General features: G+C 34.8%; 1 non-coding gene across 1 annotated transcript; it reads left to right on the top strand.

The window, feature by feature from the left end:
- The first annotated feature begins 20,092 nt into the window (after positions 1-20,092).
- Positions 20,093-20,196, top strand: LOC143689228 (U6 spliceosomal RNA). Its single transcript, XR_013178686.1, has one exon. It is a non-coding gene; the product is annotated as a U6 spliceosomal RNA (small nuclear RNA).
- The last annotated feature ends 1,901 nt before the right edge of the window (positions 20,197-22,097 follow it).

The raw sequence follows: 22,097 nt of genomic DNA, 5'->3' as shown, positions 1-22,097 counted from the left end.
AGAACGGGAGGTTCTGGGGCAGGAAGACTGAGCTATAATCCTCCCTTTTGGTCCAGCGATGTGTTTGGGTTACCTGTTTAGGAGAAGGGTGTAACCTTGGCAGAAGATCATTTTTCTCAAGGGACTCCACGGAAAGCTCTCAGCCCAAAACTGCAGCAGCTTGGGAAATGGGAACTCAATCCTGAAGAGGATCTGATTCTGCATATGTCTTATTATTATTATATATGTATTTTTTGCATGGACAGGCACCAAGAATCAAATGTACTATTATTATTATTTTTTTTTCTTTTCAGTATGTTGTGGTCAGCCAAGTTATAATAAACTATTTGAGGGTCTTAGAATTATAATTCAGGCAGCACAGTTTCATGTAGAGAACCCAAACCATGGCCAATTTTGGCATTTCTAGGCAAGGGATTTTAAAAGCAAAAAGATGATTGGATAAATATTTGTGGTTATCAACAAAATATTTGGGGTACTCCAATTGTCCTTTAGTTTAGATCTTGTTAACAGAGTTCTGTTAGGCCCTGAGCTGTTAAGGATTCCATATGAGACACTGAGTTAAAGATTAATAGATTTATTAAAGAAATAAAGTAAGGAGGAAGTAGGTGGGAGAGTGAAAGGGAGAAAGCAGGTAGGAGTGTGAAATTGGCTCCTGTGTTGGAGCCAGCAGGAAGAAAGAGAAAATGGCCCCAGTTCCTTGTTCTGGGAGCTGTGTTTAAACTGACAGTGATGCCAGGAGGGGAAGGTGCCCGTTAGGCGGTATGTTGCTTCCTGATTGGATGGGAGAATATAATAGATTTATATCTGGATGCTTGGACCTGCCGAGAATGCTGAGGAGGGGGGCTCTGCATCGAGTTCCTTTTGCTCTTGGAATTTTCTCTCTGAGACCTAACATTCCTGCCTTTTTTTTTTAAATAAAATTGAGTGAAGCTGATGTTGGGTTTGTGTTAGTGCCTTAGCTTAGCTCGAAGCAATTTTTGAAGGAATAGAAGCATTGTGTTCTTTTGTTGATGACTTCCTGCAGACAAAAGGGTATAGTTGTGTGTGTGTGGGGGGGGGGAGATTGCTTTGAGCTGAGCAAGGCATAGTTGGGTTTTTTTGGGTGTTCTCTGTTAGGACTGGTTGAAAGCAACATTTTCACTGTGACAGGAGCTGTAGCAGAAGTAGGTGTTAAGAATTCTGCTGGTTGGTTACGGCTGCTATTTGCCTGTGAATAACTCTAGATAGACATGATAAGATGCAGGGGTCTAGGAGGAAAATTAATGAAAGGATAATTAAGGGCCCAATGAGGGGCAGCAGAATAGCTCATAAACGGTTGGAAAAGAATGAAAGAGAGAAAGGCAAAGGGATGAATGATGAAATTGGTTGTTTTTTTTTTGGAGAGTTTAGCATTTGTGTGTTTTAGAGCTTTTTTTGGCATTGGAATAACTTGGAAGTTTCAAGTTTTTGAAAAACAAACTTAATAATTAAAGTTTTATAGAGCATTGGATATTCTCAAGGTATTTAGGAACACAGTTGGTTTGGGTTTGCCATATTGTCGGGGTTTGCGATATTTGGCTGAAGCTTGCATAAGAGTAACCTGCAGGATAACCTCTTGACTCAATTTGAAATTTTTTAGCCACTGAAATTCTATTTTTCCCCCTTTTAGTCAGTTTATGCATGATGTTAGGGCCAGTTTTATTTTTGGAGCTTATGTCTCACAGTGCCAGGGTCAGCTATTTTTTGTGATGTCAGGGCCCACTATGTTTCATGCTGACAATGCCAGGCTTACAATCCTGGAAATGATGTCACACATTGGGGGGAAGCTTAGAGTTTGGCTTAGAGAGAGAACACATTCGATGAACAGCAGAGATTTTCTGGAGATGGCTCTTAGGCACTAATTTTGAGTAGATTTTGTTTATTGTTGCAGAAATAAGTTTTATAAAAGCAAGCCTTAAAATTGAGGCCTTGGCTACCTGGGGAATTCTTAATAGTTTTATTTTTCTCAGTTTTTCAAGGGACTTTGAAGACACTTTTTTATTTTTTGCCCCAATATTCTGAATAAAACATTAAGATTTTGCTCCTTATTCCAGATTTTATATTAAATAAAGCTGAATTAGGTTGTTTAATTTATTAGACAGATTAAATTACTGCAAATTTTGGACAAAATAAACAATTTTTTTGTTATTTTTCACAAAAGTTAAACTTTAACATATAGACTATTATTTTTTTACCTTGTATATTGATTTACCTGCTTGCTGACCCACCGTGGCCCGCCTGAATTTTATTTTTAATATTTTATTTTTGTAAAGTTAAAGAACAAGTTTTGTGTTACAGTTGTAATAAAAAGATATTTTTTAGAGTTTGACTTTTAGACAGCTAAAGGTTAAAAATTTTTAAGTTTGAAACAATATTTGGTTCTAATACTTTAACCAAAGCTGAGGGAAAAAACTTAGCCTTTTTAAACAATGAGATGATTCATTTTTCTTACACAGCCAAGGGTATGATAAAGTTAATATAAAATGTAAGAAGTTGTTTTGATAAAATGCAGACTTTCTTCTTTTTACACTGATTACTTAGAAAAGACTTTATAACTTTTTTAGAAGTTAAAGCAGGCCAATAGTCCAAGAAAACTTTGTTACTATAATAGAGAGAAAACTAAATTTTAGTTTTGCATTAGTATATTATTTGATATTAAAATTAAAAAAATAATTTTATAGACAGACCCATTAAAAAAAAATTTTGACTTTGACCATAAAAGAACTTTCATAATTGGTAACCAGTTAAGAATATTTGACTAATACAAGTGCAGGAACACATCAATTAATAAATAGACTGAACACACTAGCTAATAAATAGGTGTTAACTTCTTAAAACAGATATTAATTTCTACTATAACCAGGTAACACACCAGTTAGCATTAAAATAGGTTTACTTAACTTTATTAAATATTAATTAAGCATTGGATTACTTATCTTTTAGGAGTATAGTCAACAGACAAATTTAGGCCAGGGCCTTAAATCCTGTAGAGAACACACACCAAATGCATTAATTAACAACTAAATAGACGTAAAACACTTATCACATTAACTTAATGATTAACCAACTCAAGGTTCCATGTACTATGGTGTTCAATTAAGCTGTTTGCATAAGTTATATTAGAAAACGCACTAGTCAAAATATAAATTTTTTACCAAATAAGCATTTTTTGCTTTAGTCTCACACATAAGTTAAAGTTTTAAAGTAGCGCATGAGATTTTGTAGGTTTTCCCAAAGTGATGCCCTGATAAAAACCAGAGTGATTTGAACAGTGGATAAAAAAATATTTGCAAAATTTCCTTAGGGGAATGGTGAGAAAGGGGGAAAATTCAATTTCTCCAAGTGGAGAATTCTTGATATTCTCACAAGCAGTGTGGACAACCAAAGCTATAGGCTGAGCCTCCAGTCTTGGGGGTTGTTCATATGAAACTTAACCCCACCAAGATTAGGTCAGGTCTACTTAAAATTAGGCCTAAGAGTCACCCCCAAGTGAACCTCTTTTGTTGCTCAGATGTGGCCTCTCTTTCCAGCCAACACAGAAAGCAAACTCACCACCCTCCCCCTGTCTATGTGGGACATGACTCCCAGGGGTGTGGACCTTCCTGGCAATGTGGGACAAAAATTCTAGAATGAGCTGAGACTCAGCATCAAGGGATTGAGAAAAACTTCTCGACCAAAAGAAGGAAGAGTGAAATGAGACAAAATAAAGTGTCAATGGCTGAGAGATTCCAAACAGAGTTGAGAGGTGATCCTGGAGGTTATTCTTATGCATTAAATAGATATCACCTTTTTAGTTAAGGTGTAATGGAGAGGCTGGAGGGAACTGCCTGAAAATGTTGAGCTGTGTTCCAGTAGCCATGTTTCTTGAAGATGATTGTATAATGATACAGCTTTCACAATGTGACTATGTGATTGTGAAAACCTTGTGTCTGATGCTCTTTTTGTCTACCTTATTGACAGATGAGTAAAACACATGGATTAAAAATTAAAAACAAAAAACAAAAAATAATAATTAACTTATAATTTGTTAGGCTTTGATGGGGGGATAGTCAGTGGGATTGAAGAAGGAGAAGTAATTGAAGGACACCTCCATAGGGGGAGGGGAAGAAGGCTTAGAAGACTTTTTTATGTAAGACTCCTCAGTATTAAAGATATTTGTTGGGGGTGGTTAATAACCTTCGCAGGGGAAGTAGAAAGCTTAGAAGGATTTTTGTGGAGAAGAAGTATTTTGTATGATACAACAGATCGACACAGAGAAGGGTGAGATTTAAGGGCCCAGAAGGCTAGGGTATAGGAAATTTCAGACCATTTACCATTACACCATATAACATTTTTAAGTTCAGTGAGAATTTGCCAATTGAAAGTGCTTTTTTCCAGCCAGCATTTTTGTTGTTTAAAGTCTGTTGTGGCCAAATTGTATTGCCGGAGTGCCATGCTAAAGTGGGCTCAAATCTCATGGGGCAGCCATCCACAGGACACAAAATGCTCAAGGGGAGGGTCTGGGCAGAGAGACATCACTTGCCTAGGGCCAAAGTACTTGTAGATATTTGAGTGCCATGGATGTGAGCTGGTGTTACATTAAGGTGGTCTGAGCCAGTGAACTCAAGCCATCAATCACATGGAAACTACAGTGACCATCTGGTTCAGGAACAGAGTGACTGGGAGGCTGCTCCCTTTGCCCCAAGGGACTGGAAACTCAAACCTCAGTCTAATCTCCATTCCCAGACTTTGGCACCAGATGTTAGGCATGGAGTTATTAAGGATTCCACACAAGACAGCAAGTTAAAAACTAACAGATTTATTGAAGGAGTAAAGCAGGGAGGTGATGGGGGGGGAGCAAAAGGGAGAAATTGGCTCCTGCCTGGGGAGCCAGCAGGAAGGAAGAGAAATTGGCTCCAGCTCCTCATTCTGGGAGGTGTGTTTTGAAGAGACAGTGATGCCAGGACGGAAGGGTATCCACTAGGTGATGTGCTGTTTCCGGAGTGAATGGGGGTTTGTAACAGGTTTATATCTGGACCCTTAGACCTGCCAAGGATGCTGAGGAGAGGGCTGAGGGGGACTCTGCCTCAAGAGTTCCTTTTGCTCTAGGAATTTTCTTTCTGAGACCTAACAAATTTGTTGTCTTATGCTTTGTTTTATGGTGCCCTTGGGGTTTTGAGGAACATTGTTGCTTAAGCCTTTTCGTACTTTGGCAGTTTGTGACATCTGGATGATATTTATATAAGAATCATCTCCAGAATGATCTCCTGACCCCTTTCTAAATCTCAGAGTAACTCCATTTCAATTTCTTTATCTTTCATTGTGCTCTTCAAAAAATATTTTTATTTTAACCTGCAGACTCTTTTGTCAGGCATGAGTAGAGGAAAAATAAGATGTCCATTTGAGCAAGCTTCAATGGGAGAGACACCCAAAATATCTGACCCTCCACCCTGCACAAAACTACTCCTCAGGTTTTCTTCCTCTTTTATCCAGTGACTCAAGAGGAGGATGACTCAGTCAGTCCCTCCCTGGTTAACCCTCCACTGATTCTGCCCTGAGTGTCTGTGGGTCAGTCCTGCTCTGCGCATTTGCCATTTGGTCCCAGCCTGCTTTTCCAGTCTTCAGAAGCACTGAATTGCCCTGGTCTTACTCTCTCAGACTCAGCCTTAGTTTTTTGGCAGGTGTGGAGCTGGCACTGTTTGTCCTAAGGAAATCGTGGGGAAGGGAGGGCAGAACTCTCCCAGGTTCCCTCCTGTTTGTCCTCCAACCCTGCCACCCCGTCTCCCACCCCCCACCCCCCACCCCCACCTGGGGCTCTCTTCTATGTCAGGGCAAAGCCACCCCCAACAAATCCTCCTCTAGTTTTCCTTTGTCATGGATTGAATTTAGCTCCCCACAAAGATATGCCCTAAAGTACTCACCCTAGCTGTAAACTTCTTTGGAAATAAGGTTATTACACTTGAGATTAGACAATTTAAAATCTGGTCATACTGGAGCAGGCTGGGTCCTTAATCCCATGTGACTTATGTCCATCTTTATAAGTGAGGACATTTGGACAGAGAGAGACAGATGTGGGCAGGACTCCATGCCATGCCTGAGCAGAGAACTAGAAGAGGCATGGAGCAGATTGTCCCCTAAATTAAAGAGCAAGTGTGGCCTGCTTTGGTCACCTTGATTTTGGACTTCTGGCTGTCATCACTGTGAGATGATGCCTTGCTGTTGTTTAAGCCACCTCGTTGGTGGTGTGTTGCTGAAGCAGCCCTAGCAAGCTACAGCATGTGCGCTTCACATATGTACTCCCTTTCTTCCTCTTCTTCCTTAAAATTGGTCACATCTTCACCATAACCCAAGCTGAATAATCCAGCAGATCTTCTCCTAGGTAAGTATAGCAGAGATGCCAGAGCATGCAGGGGTACCCACAGGGGAATTCTTGTTGACATTGTCTGCAATGAATGAAGCACTTTTGTACACATTAAGGAAAGAATTTAAAGAAATGAGGCTCTTTCTTAAGTGTTTTCATGAGTTTGTGTTTTCTTTGTGAAGTGCTATATCCCTTCCATTCAGAGCAGCCCCACCCATCTATCCTCCACAGCCTCGGTCTCCTGCCTCCTAAAAGAAGAGCCATATGGTTGGTCTCCACCCTACGTTGGGAGCTCAGCCACCAGATACATGGATAGTTTTCCTTGTGAAGTTTATAAACAGTTATTTGTATAACTCTTGGTTATATCAACTGGTTTGTGTTACCTATTTTAATTATAAACTAAAATATCTAACAAACTAGCAAAAAAAGATATATTGAAAGGGATACAAAGATGGCAGGGAAGTGTTCAGTATATGACCATTTGTGTGGGGAATCACAAGAAATGAACCAGTGAGTGAAGAACAGGGAATAGAAAATGACTTTATTTTCAGTACATCATGCTTTTTTTTTTTTTTTTTGCATGGTGCATCATACTTTTTTGAATATTATAATATACATACACATTTATATTTTTAAGAGATAATTTGAACAGACATCACCAAAAACATCACAATGAAATAGCTGGTTAATAATGAAGTCTAAATTCTTACCTATTCAATAAAATAAATATCACAGTAAGAAATTATAAATCAAGTTCCCAAAGTTTCTAATAATTGATATAGTCCCTTAAAAGTTTTCCATTCGTAGATGGCATATTAATTATTTTGAATTTCCTTGGGAACAAAAAAGTCAGGTCCTTTTCCAGTAGGCCAAATTATATATTTAACGCTTATGGAATTAATAGTTTCCAAACTTGTCTTATTAAGTAACAGCTAGTGTTTCAGTCACTGGAAGACTGGTCTACTACACTCATTCTATTTTTTAGGTATATTTTCAGACCTACTTAATGTTGGAAATATGCATTGAGTTTTTGCAAAGAAAAAAGTTTCATTAAAATGCAAAAATATTGAGATTCACTTTAAAATTAGTTAATAAGATTAGCATTTATATGACATTTTGTGCTAATGAGGAAATTTAGAAATATTAACCTCTTAGTCTTTACAAAACATCTTTTTCATTCCATTGCCAGAGAATGTTGGTAAGATGGGTTTCCAAAAATAAGAATATAAACAGAAGTTTAATATGATCATATATATATTTATATGTGTACCACTTGATAAAATCATGGATAATGCTTCAAGGCTATGCACACTAAATTTGTTTTGCTGTATAATTTTACCTCTTTATTTCATACTTCATGTATTGCATTAGTTTTATACTCTTATGAATATGAACTTTTATTTAGTTACACATTGATTAAATAGGGATGTTTAGTTGTTTCAATAAGTAAAAGTATAGTTGCAAAACAGGAACATTTTCTTTTCCATTGTAAACAGGATTTAGACCTATTATTTAGTTATGTGTAGTAGTCATAGCAACTACACAAATATCAGTGGCTTTGTGTTTGCCCTGGTTAAAATTTAGAAGTCTGTTTCTTCTTTATATCCAACAACACAAATTAAAGTGGAGATACACTAGGGGAGGAATAAAAGTGTAATGACATAATGGGGAAAAATCAAAAGTTCCTGCAACCATAACTGAGATAAACATTTGTAATTAGTTAACAAAATAGAATATTTTATACTATAGGCTTTTATTAAATCCATATGCATATCCAATTACTGTCTTTCTTTCTGCATAGTTTATCCAAAACACTAAGATTCTGTATTTGGGGTGTTTTTTTTTTTTAATGCAACTTCTATTGAGATATATTCACAGGCCACATAATTCATCCAAAGTATACAATCAATGACTCATACTATCATCACATAGTTGTTCAATCACTATAACCAATTTTAGAACATTTTCAATATTCCAAAAAGAAAAAGAAAAATAGACATCAAAAAGAAAATCCAACGCACCCCATACCCTTTCCCCTCACCAGTTACTGACTCCTAACTTTGGTATGGTTCATTAGTTACTGTTGATGAATGAATATTAAAATATTATTCTTAACCACAGTCTGTAGTTTGCAATATGTACATATTTTCCCATATCACTTTATTATTAACTCTTTGTAAAATTGTGGCACATTTGTTCTGGTTCATGAAAGAAGTTATTTTATATTTGTGGATATAAATATAACCACAAGGTTTACTGCTATACATTCCCATATTTTAACCTCTAGCTTTCCTTCTGGTGATGCCTATAGCTCTAAACAGCCCCTTTGAACCATGTTTGCAGAAAATTCAGTGCTATTACTTATTCAGTAATGTGCTGCCGTCTCCTCTATCCACTTCCAAACATATACGTTCAACCTAATTAAATATGCTGTACATATTAAGCAACTTCTCCACATTATCTAGACTTATTTTATCTCTTGATAACCTATATTCTAGATTTTATGACTATGAGTTTACATATTATAACTAGTTCATATTAGTGAAATCATACAGCGCTTGTCCTTTTGTATCTGGCTTATTTCATGCAATATAATGTCCTCAAGGTTCATATATGTTGTCACATGCGTTAGAACTTCATTCCTTCTTAGTGCTGAGTAAAATTCCATAATATGCATATTTGAATACATCATTCAATTTTATTGATGTGTGAAAATCCATGGGCTGGGTATACAAAAATGTATTTATTCATTCATGTGTTGGACATTTCATTGCTTCCATTATTTCACTATTACAAATAAAGCTGCCAAGAACATACATATGCACGACTTTACATCTTCCAGCTTCTAGTGGCTCCAGATATTCTATGGCTTGTGCCCACATCCATCAAGTTGATGGACACCTGGGTTGTTTCCAGTCAATGTGAATAATGGCGCTATGAACACTGCTTTGCAAATGTCTGTTCACATCCCTGCTTTCAGATCTTCTGGGTGTGTACTGAGTAGTGGGATTGCCGGGTCATTAGACAACTCAAAATTTCATTTTCTGAAGAAACCTTATCTTCCACAGTGGCTATAACATTTTACATTCCACCAGCAATGCATAAGCGTTCCCATTTCTCCACATCTTCTCCAACACATGCAGTTTCCTGTTTGTTTAATAGCAGCCATTCCAGTGGGTATGAAATGATTATCTCACTGCAGTTTTGATTGGATTTTCCATAAGAGTGCATGAAGATGAGTATCTTTTCATGTGTTTTTTAGTCATTTCTATTTCTTCTTTGGGGAAATGTCTATTCATGTCTTTTATCCATTGTGTTAATTATCTTTTTATTGTTGAGGTGTAAAATTTCTTCATATATTTGGGATATCAAACCCTTATCAGGCATGTGGTGTTCAAATATTTTCTCCCATTGAATTGGCTGTCTTTTCACCCTTTTGACAAACTCCTTTGAAGCATGGAAGTATTCATTTGAGGAGGTTTTGAGGTGTTTTTAACTTTTTTTTCTAAATGACTTTATACAGTCATGTTTGACAAAGAATGAACTGGATAATTTGATAAATTTTGTCTAAGTAAATACAAGGAATCCATCAACACAGTCAAGATAATCAACATTTTCATCACTTCCAAAAGTTTCCTCGTGTCCCTTGGTAAACCCCCCGTACCTCTCTTTCTACTCCCAAGCAACCACTGATATGTTTTCTGTCACTTTAGAATAGGTTTGTATTTTCTAGAATTTTATATAAATTAAATCTTATGGTATGTACTCTATTTTGATTGGCTTCTTTTACTCAGCAAAATTATTTTTTGAGTTTTTTACATGGCATTGCATATTTGAACACTTCATTCATTTTTATTGATGAGTGGAAATCCATGGGCTAGGTATACAAAAATGTATTTATTTATTCATGTGTTGGACATTTCATTGCTTCCATTATTTCACTATTACAAATAAAGCTGCCAAGAATATACATACCCACAACTTTACATCTTCCAACTTCTGGTGGCAGGATATTCTATGGCTTGTGCCCACATCTCTCCATTCCCTGCCTCCTTTGTCACATCAAAACTTCCTCTTATAAGAGGCATAGGATTGCATTTAGGGTCTACAAGATTATTCCTCTACACACACTTAACTAAATCTCATATTTTACCATACAGATAACATTCATTCTTTTGATTCATAAGTAATATTCACAGGACCTGAGAATAGGACATGGACCACTATTGATCTCACTGCAATAGATGTATGCTTATATTTTTAAGAAACCACCAAACATCAACCTCTGTTGCATAATTACCTGTTTATTTATTTATTTTATAACCTTTAAACTTTGAAAACCATTATTGGCTCCAAACAAAAAACAATCTATGGGTTGTATTTGGTGCACAGGTCCTAGTTTTCCCTGTCTTAAGATGAACCATAAGCTACATAATAAAAAATATTGGCATTGTCCATCATAATGAAATTACTCCCCAAACAGAAAATAGCAGTGAGTCAGAATTAATAAACACAATCTTGAGACTGCTGCTTTCAGTGAAGATGAAGTACCAGGGACCAGATTTATTCTCCCATCTGAAACAATTAAAACACAGACAACACATGAGCCCCTTCTTCTACCAAAATGGAATGAAACAAGTAATCAATTACAGAAGGAAAACTGAAAAATGCATAATTTTGTGGAAAATAAACAATGTACTCTTAAATAATGGATCAAAGAAGAAATCACAAGGGAAATTAGGAAATATTTTAAGACAAATAAAAACAAAAATGCAACACACCAAACCTATGGGATGCAGTGAAGGCAGTACTCAGAGGAAATTTTCAGGTATGAATGTGAATATGAAATGAGAAGAAAGATATAAATTCACTAACCTAACTTCACATCTAGAGGAACTAGCAAAAGAAGAGAGCTAAAACTAAAATTAGTAGAAGGAAAGAAATGATGAATACTAGCAAAGGGATAAATTCAATAGAGAATACAAAAGGAATCAGGAGAATCGATGAAACTGTACCAGTTTGAAACTGTTGTGTACCCCAGAAAAGCTGTGATCTTTAATCCTCATTTAATATTGTGGGGTGGGATCCTTTTTTTTATTGTTTCTCTGGGAATGTGACCCACTCATTGGGGTGGTAATCTTTGCTTAGATAGTTTCTGTGGAGATGTGTCTCCACCCATTCAAGGTGTATTGCTTACTGGAGTTTTTTAAGAAGGAACCATTTTGGAAAAAGTTTTGATGCTGACAGGGCCCATACAGCCAGAGACTTTTTAGACATGAAGAAAGAAAATGTCCCTGGGGAAGATTTTGAAAAGAGAAGCCAGACCCCAGCAGATGCAAGCCATACGCCTCCCAGCTCACAGAGTTGTTCTAGAACCACCGTCCTTCTTTGCACCAAGGTACCTTTCACTATATGCCTTAGTTTGGGCATATTTATAGCCTTAGAGCTGCAAACTTGCAATTTAAAAAATTCCCTATTTAAAAGCCATTCCATTTCTGGTGTTTTCCATTCTGGCAACTTTAACAAACTAAAACAGACACCAAAAGTTTAATTCTTTGAAAAAAATTCATAAATTTGACAAACTTTAGCTAGACTGACAAAGAAAAAAAGGAGAGAAGATGCAAATAAATAAAATCCAAAATGAAATTGAGGACACTTCTGGTCTTGCAGAAATTAAAGGATTATAGGGGAATAGTAGGAACAATTATTCCCCAATGAATTAGATAACCTGCATGAAATGGACAAATCCCTTGAAATGTACAAATTACATAAATTGACTTAAGAAAATATAAAAGACCCCAGCAGACCAATGACAAGTGAAGAGAATGAATCAGTAATAAAATAATTCCCAACAAAGAAAGGCCCAGGACCAGATGGTTTCACTGCTGAATTTTACCAAATGAACAAGGAACAATTAAGACAAAAGTTCCCCAAACTCTTCAAAAATATTTAAGAGGGAGGATTTCTTTCTAACTCATTCTATGAGAATGGATTCAACCCAATACCAATGTCAGATGAAGTTATCACAAGAAAGGAAAATTACAGACCAATATCTTTTATGAACACAGATGCAAATTTCTTCCACAAAATATCAGCAAAACAAATCCAACAGCATAGTAAAAGGATTCTACCACATGGTCAATTGGGATTTGTGCCAGGAATGCAAGGATTGTTCAGCATTAGGAAACCAATTAATGTAATTTAGCACAATAATAGAATGAAAGTGGAAAACACATGATCATCTCAATTGATACACAAAAGTCAATTCACAAAATTCAGTACCCTTTCTGGTTAAAAATACTCAGAAAACTAGAATAACTAGAAGGAAATTTCCTTATCATGATAAACCCTATTGTGCTAATGGCTAAAAGTATCCTCAATGGCAAAAAGCAGAAACATTTCCATACAATGAGGAACAAAAAAGCAAGTCCATTTTCACTACTGCTGCACAACATTTAAGTGGAAGCTCTAATGAAGGTAAGTAGTCAAGGAAAAGAAATGAAAACATTCAATGTGGAAAGGAAGAAATAAATATTTTCCTATAGGCAGGTGACATTATCTAATGTATAGAATACCCCCCCCAAATCCAAAAATCTACAAGAAAGCCCTAGCACTAGTAAACAAATTCAGCAAAATGCAGGACACAAGTTCAATCAATTATTTTTTCACACCAGCAATGAACAATCCAAAAATGAAACCAAGATACCAGCTCCATTTAGAGTAAAAACCAAAGAATTGAATATTCAGGAATATATGTAACCTAAGATTTAAGGACTTGAAAACCAAATATTGTAAATATATGTTTATATTTTTTATAAATATAAATATATGTAAATATATTTTATTTTTATATTTTTATATTTTATATTTTTATATATTCATAAATATAAATATATGTAACCTACGATTTAAGGACAGAAAACCAAATATTGCTGAAATAAATTAAATAAGTCCTAAACAAAAGGAAAACTATTCCATGTAAATTGATTGGAAAATAAAAAATTGTTAAAATATCAGTGCTACACAAAGCAATCTATTGATTCAACACAATCCCAATCAAAATTCTAACAGCCTTTTTTGCAGGAATGGAAAAGCCAATTATAAAATTTATACTGGGAACTGAATAGACAAATCATTCAGAAAGAACAAGTTAGAGGACTCAGACTTTCCTGACTTTAAAGCTTATTACAAAATTATATTGGTCAAAACAGTATGGTATTGTCACAAGGGTGGATAAATAGACCAAGTGAATAGAATTGAGAATTCATAAATTAAACCCTCAGATCTATGGACAGTTGATTTTTGAGAAGGATGCCAAGGATAATCAATCGGAAAAGAATCGTATCTTCAATAAGTGGTGCTGAGAAACTGGATATCCACATGCAAAAGAATCAATGTTGACTCCTACCACACACCATATACAAAAATCAACTCAAAATGAACCAGATGCCAAAACATAATTAGCTAAAACAATAAAACTCCTAGAACAAAACTTCACAACCTTGTATAAGGCAATGAAATCTTAAACTTTAAACCTAAATTACAGGTAACAAAAGATAACATATATGTAAAATGTACTTCACCAAAGCTAAAAAGTTCTGTATATAAAAGTTCAATGTCAAAAAAGGAAAAGAAAACTTATGAGTAGGAAAAAATATTTGAAAGCAATATGTCTGACAAGGGTTAAATTGCCAGAATATAAAAAGAAATCTATTTAACAAAAATACAAATAGCCCAATTAATAAATGGACAAATAGCTTGAATAGATATTTCTCCAAAAAAAAAGAGATGGCCAATAAAAACAGGAAAGAAGCTCAACATCAGTAACCATTGAGAAATACAAATTAAAGCCAAAATTAGACACTACCTAATACCCACTAGGATGGCTATTATTAAAAATAAAAACAGGAAATAAGTTTTGGCAAAGATACAGATAAATAGGAACACTTGTATATTTTCTGACTGAAATGTGAAGTGGTGCAACCAGTGAAGAATACAGTTTGGCAGAGCCTCAGCAATTTAAATATAGGAATACTATATGGCATGGTAATCCCACTTCTATGTATATACCCAAAGGAAGAAAAAGCTGTGAATGAGACAGATAGTTGTGCATCAATGCCCGTAGCAGGATTATTCACAAGTGCTAAAAGATGGAAACAAACCAGGTGTCATGGTCAGGCTCATGTGTCAACTTGGCCAGGTGGTGGTATCTGTTTTTCTGGTTAGACAAGTGCTCACTGTCTTTTGCTATGAGGATATTTCATAGAATTAAGTCATGACCACGTCAGCTACATCCATAGCTGATCCCATTTGTAATCAGCCAAGGGGAGTGTTTTCTCTAATGAGTGATGCTTAATCTAATCACTGGAAGCCTTTTAAGGAGAATTCAGAAGAAGCACGCTCCCTTACTGCTTTGGCTGGAGAGCCTCTCCTGTGGAGTTCGTCCAGACCTTACATTGGAATCGTCAGCTTCACAGCCTGCCCTGCATATTTTGGACTCTATGTTCCCGTGGTTACGTGAGACACTTTCATAAACGTTATATTTACGAATATTTCCTGTTGATTCTGTTTCTCTAAAGAACCCTAACTAACACACGAGGTGTCCATCAGCAGGTGAACAAAATGTGGCAAATATATACACAATGGAATTTTATTCAATCATAAGAATAAAACTTTCTGATACAAGCTACAGGCTAGATGAATGAACCTTAAACCTATTATTGAGTGAAATAAACCAGAAACAAAAGGACAAATGTGATAAGATGTCAACTATATGAAATAACAAAAATACGCAAATTCGTAGTAGAAATTGGACTGTGGTGGAGTAGGAAATGGGGAGTTATTACTAAATGGCTACAGTGTTTCTGTTCTGGTGATGGAAGAACATGGTAATTGGTGGTGATGGAAACAGAACATTTTGAATGTAATTAACACCACTGAATTGTGCATTGAAAGTCATTAAAATGAAAAATATTATGTTGTATTCATGTCACTACAATAAAAACACTGAAATGAATATAACCCTAAATCTCTGGTTTTGTATTCTTGGTAATTTTTTCTTCTTTTTTGCATAGTGTTTCTCAGATAATCGGTTTCTTTTGCTTACAATCCTTCCCTTTTACCAAAAAAAAAAAAAAAAAAAAAAAAAAATCTCTCATTTTCCCCCAAACTGGCAAAATCACCCAGGCTTGGTAGGTATATAAAGAAAGAGAAACAAAGAACCTGCTGTTAAAATCTAAGAATCTCATATTTAGAAAATCTGAAAAAAGGGGCTAGTTACGGAGGCTGAATAGAAAGAGGTTTCTATAAGATAATCATGATAGTGAAATTTTTTTACAACACTATGTCATAAAAATCACAAGAACAATTTTATTTTCTCTTTAAATTTTTCTCATATCTGCTTGGTACCGTGCCTTATAGAAAAAATGTCTCCAGTGCTGATGGCCCATGATCCTGCTTTCATCCTGGCAGGTACCATCCTCACTGGCACTGAAAGGGATTTGATCTGTTCAAGATAACAAACTAGCTGGAAACATATGAAAAAATGTTGAACTCAAAAATGTACCTTACAGAACAATTCCCACATCATACTTAGAGAAGATCATGTTGAGTGGTTCTATTTTACCTGATTCATTTTTTTGTAGTATGTAGATATGAAGTTGATATGAAAGGGCCTGTAAATTATATGTGGATAGTATAAGAATCACTTTAGTACAATGATGAATGGTTTAGACACAGGTGAGCAGAACTGAGAAGATGCTGATATTTACAAATAAGATAATTATCTTTTACTTCAACAGTTCACAGTTCTTATATCCTTCTAAGAAGTGAGGAAGTATGGTCTTAAAATATCCCCTGCTCCTTCCAGCTAACGATCAGTGTCTTCTGGAAAAGGGCAGCAGATTGTAATGCCAACTCCCACTCTTTGCAGTCCTTCTGCATACTCTGTACTCCCTGGTCATGTCAAATTGGGCAATCCATGGTCCTCGGATTTGTCCCTTCCCCACAGGCTCACACACCGGGGCATGTGACTGACGCCTCCAAGGAACAGGCTCCCTCAAAGAAAAGTAATGAGCCACATCCGAGGGTAAGCAGTGAAAAATAAAGTCAACACTGTATGAAAGACACTCTCCAAATGAAACAGGATGGACAGAGCTGAAGGACATATGAAAGAGCTGGACGGCCAGGTAGAAATATTAATTAACAAAGAGATAGCAGAAAAGAATAAAAAACGCAATATAAAAATACTGAGCAAATATCTAGAGGCACAGTTGTCAACAAATTTCAGTAGTGGTCCCATAGTGATATGACAATAAATAGGTGAAAATATCTGAAAGAGCAATAATTGAGAATGAGGTGAAATTGTCAATGGAAGCAAAACAACTTCAAATATATATATTTTTATGTTGAGTAAATTAAGAATTCAAATTTGAAGTCAAAGGGAATTGGTTCTCTGGCAGGTAAGTGGCAGCACAATATTGTGAATATAATTAACAGCACTGAATTATATGCTTGAATGTGGTTAAAAAAGGGAAATTTTAGGTTGTATATATGTTACTAGAATGAAAGTAAAATTGAAAAACCCGTAGGACTATGTACTATGATCAGTTATCCCTGAGATAAACCATTGATATAACTAACAGTGCAATTATAGAAATGTCCTTTCATCAATTGTGATCAGTATACCACACTTAATGTTAAGGAGTTAACATTAACTTTATTTTATTAACGTTAACATTATTAAGTTACTTAATGTTAACTTATTGGAACTTTATTTTATGCATGATTTTTCTGTAAACCTACAACTTCTCTTATTAAAAAAAAAAAATTACCGTCCAAAATTTCTCTTGCAAAATAATCTTCCAAGAAGCAGTTCAGCAAGGTGAGAAGAGAATTCGGATGACTTGTTTAAGGTATGGAAACTAGGAGCAAATAAAAATAATAAGGAAAATTTACTACTGTATAATTACACAGGATACAGAACAAAATTAATGAAGAATACCCATAATTAGAAAAAATTCTGATATTCTAACAGAAACCAATGTGCCTGGGGACTGGAGCAGTGGTATGGTGTGATATGGAGAACAGAGGAGAGGACCAAGGACTTGGGCAGTGCAAGTTACAATATTGATAAACTTAAGAAATTCATCAGGAACTTCCAATCAGAGGTGTGTCTGGGTGACAACATGATGTCCCAACCTCCACAAATCTTCCAAACACAGGGAAAGCAACAAGGATGACAAAAATGACCCGGGATCGCTTCAGCAAAACGAGGTGACAAAGGTATCCACACAAATCCTGGGATACAATTAGTGGGAGAAAGATATATGAATAAATGCATGAACAATGTGTAGCCCTACTGAGAACACAGGGCAAGGGAATGGGCTATATTTTAAGAGTAAACTTCTAATTTTTAGATAATTGTAGATAGACATGCAGTTGTAAGAAGTAATACAGAGTTCCCTTGTACACTTTACCATGACATCTTGCAAAATTATGGAATATTAGCAGGATATTTCCTTTGTCACGGTCATGAGGTGAATTCCCAGAATGCTTCCATCATCACAAGACTCCCTCATTTTATTCCTCTATAGCTGTGTCCACTTCCTTCCCTGACCAAAAGAACATTAATGAACTGATATATGAGACCTTTTGAGAATGGCTTTTTCCCTTCAGCATAAGTCCTCAGAGATTCATCCATGTCGTTGATCATATCCATATTATTTCTGAGTACTGTTCCACAGTGTAAATATACCAGAGTTTGTTTGAATATCACCTTTCGGAGGACATTTAGGTTGCTTCCAGTTTCCTCCTTTCACAAATAAAGTTGCTATGTGTATGTGTGTAAAAGTGTGTGAAAGAAATGAAAATATCTTCATTTCTCTGAGATAAATACCCAAGAATGCAATTTCTACATCAGATGGTACTTGTATGTTTAGTTTTTTAAGTAACTACTGAACTGTTTTCCATAGTGGTGGTATATTTTATATCCCCACCAGCAATGAAGAGTGATTCAGTTCTCAGAATCCTAAACAACATCTGTTTCAGCCATTTTAAAATTAAATATATTTTAACCATTCTGGCAAGTACATAGTTATGCTTTATTGCTCTTTAATTTTACCATTTTTTAATTGGACTGTTTGTTTTTTCTTTGTACTGTTGAATTTTGAGAGTCCTTTATGAATTTTGGATATGCATATCCAATTATTATTCATATTATTCATATTATTATTATTTCATATCCAATTGTGAAATTTGGATATGCATATCCCAGTCTCTATGCTAACATTTAAACTCCTGACAGGGTGTTTGGAGAATGAACGTTTTTAATTTTCTTAAAGTCCAATATGTCATTTAAAAATTTTTTTTGATCATAATTCTGATGTCAACTCTAAGGACTCTGAATAGTCCTGGAGCCTGAAGATTTCTCTTATTCTTTTCTCCAAATGAATGTAGTTTCATGTTTTACACTAAAGTCCCTGATTTCATTATGCAGTTTTTTTTTTTTCATAATTTTGAGTTTTAGTTTGTGGTTCATTGTTTTTGCCCATTGATGTCCAGTTGCTCTAGCACCATTTATTGAAAAGATTACTATCCTTTGTCCATTGATTGTTTTGGCATTATTGTCAAAAATCCATTCACTATACTCATGCAGGGCTATTTTTTGGTTTTCAATTTTGTTCCATTGATGTATGTGTCTGTCTCTGCAATAACACACTCCCTTGATTATTGAAGCCACATAGTAGGACTTAATATCAGCTATGGTGCTAATATCTCACTGTATTATTCTTGATAGGAATGGTGTTAAACTTGTATATCCACTTGTGGACAATTGACATCTTCACTAGTTTGTGCCTTCTAATACACGATACAGTATGTCTCTTTATTTAGTACTTTTTTGTATTTCTCCTATTTGTATTTTGTAAATTTTAGTACACAGATCTAGTACAGGACTTAATTTCATGCATAGACATTTATTTCCTTTGGAATAATTTTACAGGGTATTGTATATTTAATTGTGATGTTCCTATTTTCATTGTTAGTCTATAGAAATATGCCTTTTAATTTTTCTTTTTCTAGTTTCTTGGCCTTTATAAGAACTTAGATTATGCCTTCTACATATTTTCATATGTTGTATTTTCATTCTTATTCATTTCTGTGCATTTTTATTTCCTTTGAGACTTCATTTTTTAAAAATACATGGTTGTTTTAGGAGTATGTTGTTTAATTTATAAGAATTTGGAAGTTTTCCTGTTACATGTCTTTTTTATGGTTTTTAGTTTGATTTTTTTATAGTCAGGGGATATACTCTATATGTTTTATAATTTGTTTAAACTTGTTGAAGGTTGTTTTTATGACATTTATAGGAAATGTGAATTCTTATATTATTGGGTGGAGTGTTCTGCATATATAAATTATATACTGTTGGTCATTTTTATTGTTCAGTTCTCACATAAACGTGCTGATTTTCTGTCTGGTAGTTCTATCAATTGCTGAAATTGGGTGCTGAATACCCAGCTATCATTATGGATTTATCTATTTCTACTTCCACCTCTACCAATTTTTGTTTCTATGTTTTGAGGGCTTTGTATATACACGTGTAAAATCATTGTGTGCCCTTGGTGGATTGACTCATAATTATACAATGTCTTTATTTCTAGTAGTTAGTTTTACTCTGAAGTCTGCTTTATCTGATATTAATATAGCTACTTTATTTTATAAAATTAATGTTGGGTGCTTGCTTTGGCAGCACATATACTAAAATTAGAATGATACAGAGATTAACATGGCCCCTGCGCAGGGATGGCACATAGATCCATGAAGCGTTCCAGATGTAAAAAAATAATAAATAAAAAAGAAAAAAGAATTAATGCTGGTATAGTATTTCTTTTCCACCCTTTAACATGCAACATATTTTGTTGTATTTAACAGTAGTGTCTTGAAGACAACATATTGTGCATCATGATTTTTATCTACATTACCAATCTGCATTTATTATTTTGCATATTTTGACACTTTAAATTTGCTGTTTATTAACTACATTTGGTATATTTGGACATTCTTTAGGGTTCTATTTATTTATGTTGCTTTGAGTATACCACTTGGTATTATTTTCTAGGTGGGTGCTCTAGGTATTAAAGCATCTTCACATAAGTTATCACAATCTGCTGGTAACAATGTTTTGCCACTTTGAGAGAAGTTAGAATTCTTACGACCATTTATGTCCTTTCACTGTCCCTCCTGCCCTACTGCACACACACGTTTTAAACATATTTTCTTAAGGGGCTCCTCTACATACATTGAACATCACAAGGAATTGCGTTATAATTTGTGCTTCCCTGATCAAGTGTAATTAAAAGATCTCATGAGATGTAGGGTTCTTATAATAACCCTAATCTTATGCATTCTTATGTCCTTCTTTCCTTTATGAAGTTTCAAGCCATCTTGCTTAGAAAACTTCTTTTAATAATTTTTAAAGGATTACAATGCTTGTATCAAATTTTCCTAGTTTCTCTTTGCCTAAGAATATTCTTTGTTTCTGAAAAATATTTTCACCAGATGTAGAACTTGTGGTGTAAAGTCCATTTTTTTTCAATATTTGAGAAAATTTTGATGCCTCCTTCTGGTCTTGGTTTTACATGAAAAATATACTTCAATTTGAATTAGTGTTCTCTAAAATTATGAGTTATTTATACTGGCTGTTTTCAATTTTTTTTTCTTTTTCTTTTCGATTTCAAAAGTTTAAGTATGATGTGGCTTGATATCCATTTCCTTGAGTTTGCTTGGGGCTCACTTAGATTTGTGGATCTGTAAGTACATGCCTTTTGCCAAACTTTGGAACATTCCTGCCATCATTTTGTCTGGTTACAATTTAGCTCTACTCTTTCTTGATCAAATTTTGTATGTGTGTGTCCCACTTTCCTTCTCTTCTCCTTTTAGATCACTCAAAATTCAAAAAAGTTAGCTCTCATTAATGTATCACAGAACTCCATACTTTACTATTATTTTTAAATCCATTTTCTCTCAGGTTGGACATAGTCTATTGATCAGTCTTCACTTTTAGTATTCTATACTCTGTAATCACACATCTACTTTTGAGATGCTATAGTGATATTTTTAAATTTCAGGTATTGGATTTTTTTTTTTATTTCTAAAGTTTTCATTTCTTTTCTTTATTTTATTTTACTTTTTTTTTTTTTTAATTAGAGCACTGGTATGTTTACAGAAAAATTGTGCGGAGAGTAGAATTCCCATATACCCTTCCTCCCTTAGTTTTCTCTACTATCAACATTTTGTATTAGTGTGTTAACTTTGTTACAATTGATGAATTTACATTTTGATAATTATATTGTTAACTATAGTCCATAGTTTACATTAGGGTTCACTATTTATCTTTTTCATTTCTACACTGTTTTTAATTTTTTTTTTTTTTTACTCTGGTAGCATATATATAACCTAAACCTTTTCATTTAACCACATTCAAATATGCAATTCATGGTGTTAATTACATCTGCAATGTTCTGCTACCATCACCACCATCCATTACCGAAACTTTTCTAGCATGCTAGGCAAAAACTCTGTACCAATTGAGCATGACTTTTCCATCGCCTATTCTTCCCTCTCCCCTAGCTTCTGACTGTATGAATTTTTGTAACCTAACACGCACGACTACATGGACAAAACTTGAATATGTCATGTTGAGTGAAATAATCCATACATTTTTCCTTTAACATCTTTA

Source organism: Tamandua tetradactyla, chromosome 6, assembly GCF_023851605.1.
Source record: "Tamandua tetradactyla isolate mTamTet1 chromosome 6, mTamTet1.pri, whole genome shotgun sequence".
Taxonomy (NCBI): domain Eukaryota; kingdom Metazoa; phylum Chordata; class Mammalia; order Pilosa; family Myrmecophagidae; genus Tamandua; species Tamandua tetradactyla.
This window is presented reverse-complemented; position numbering and strand designations above follow the sequence as displayed.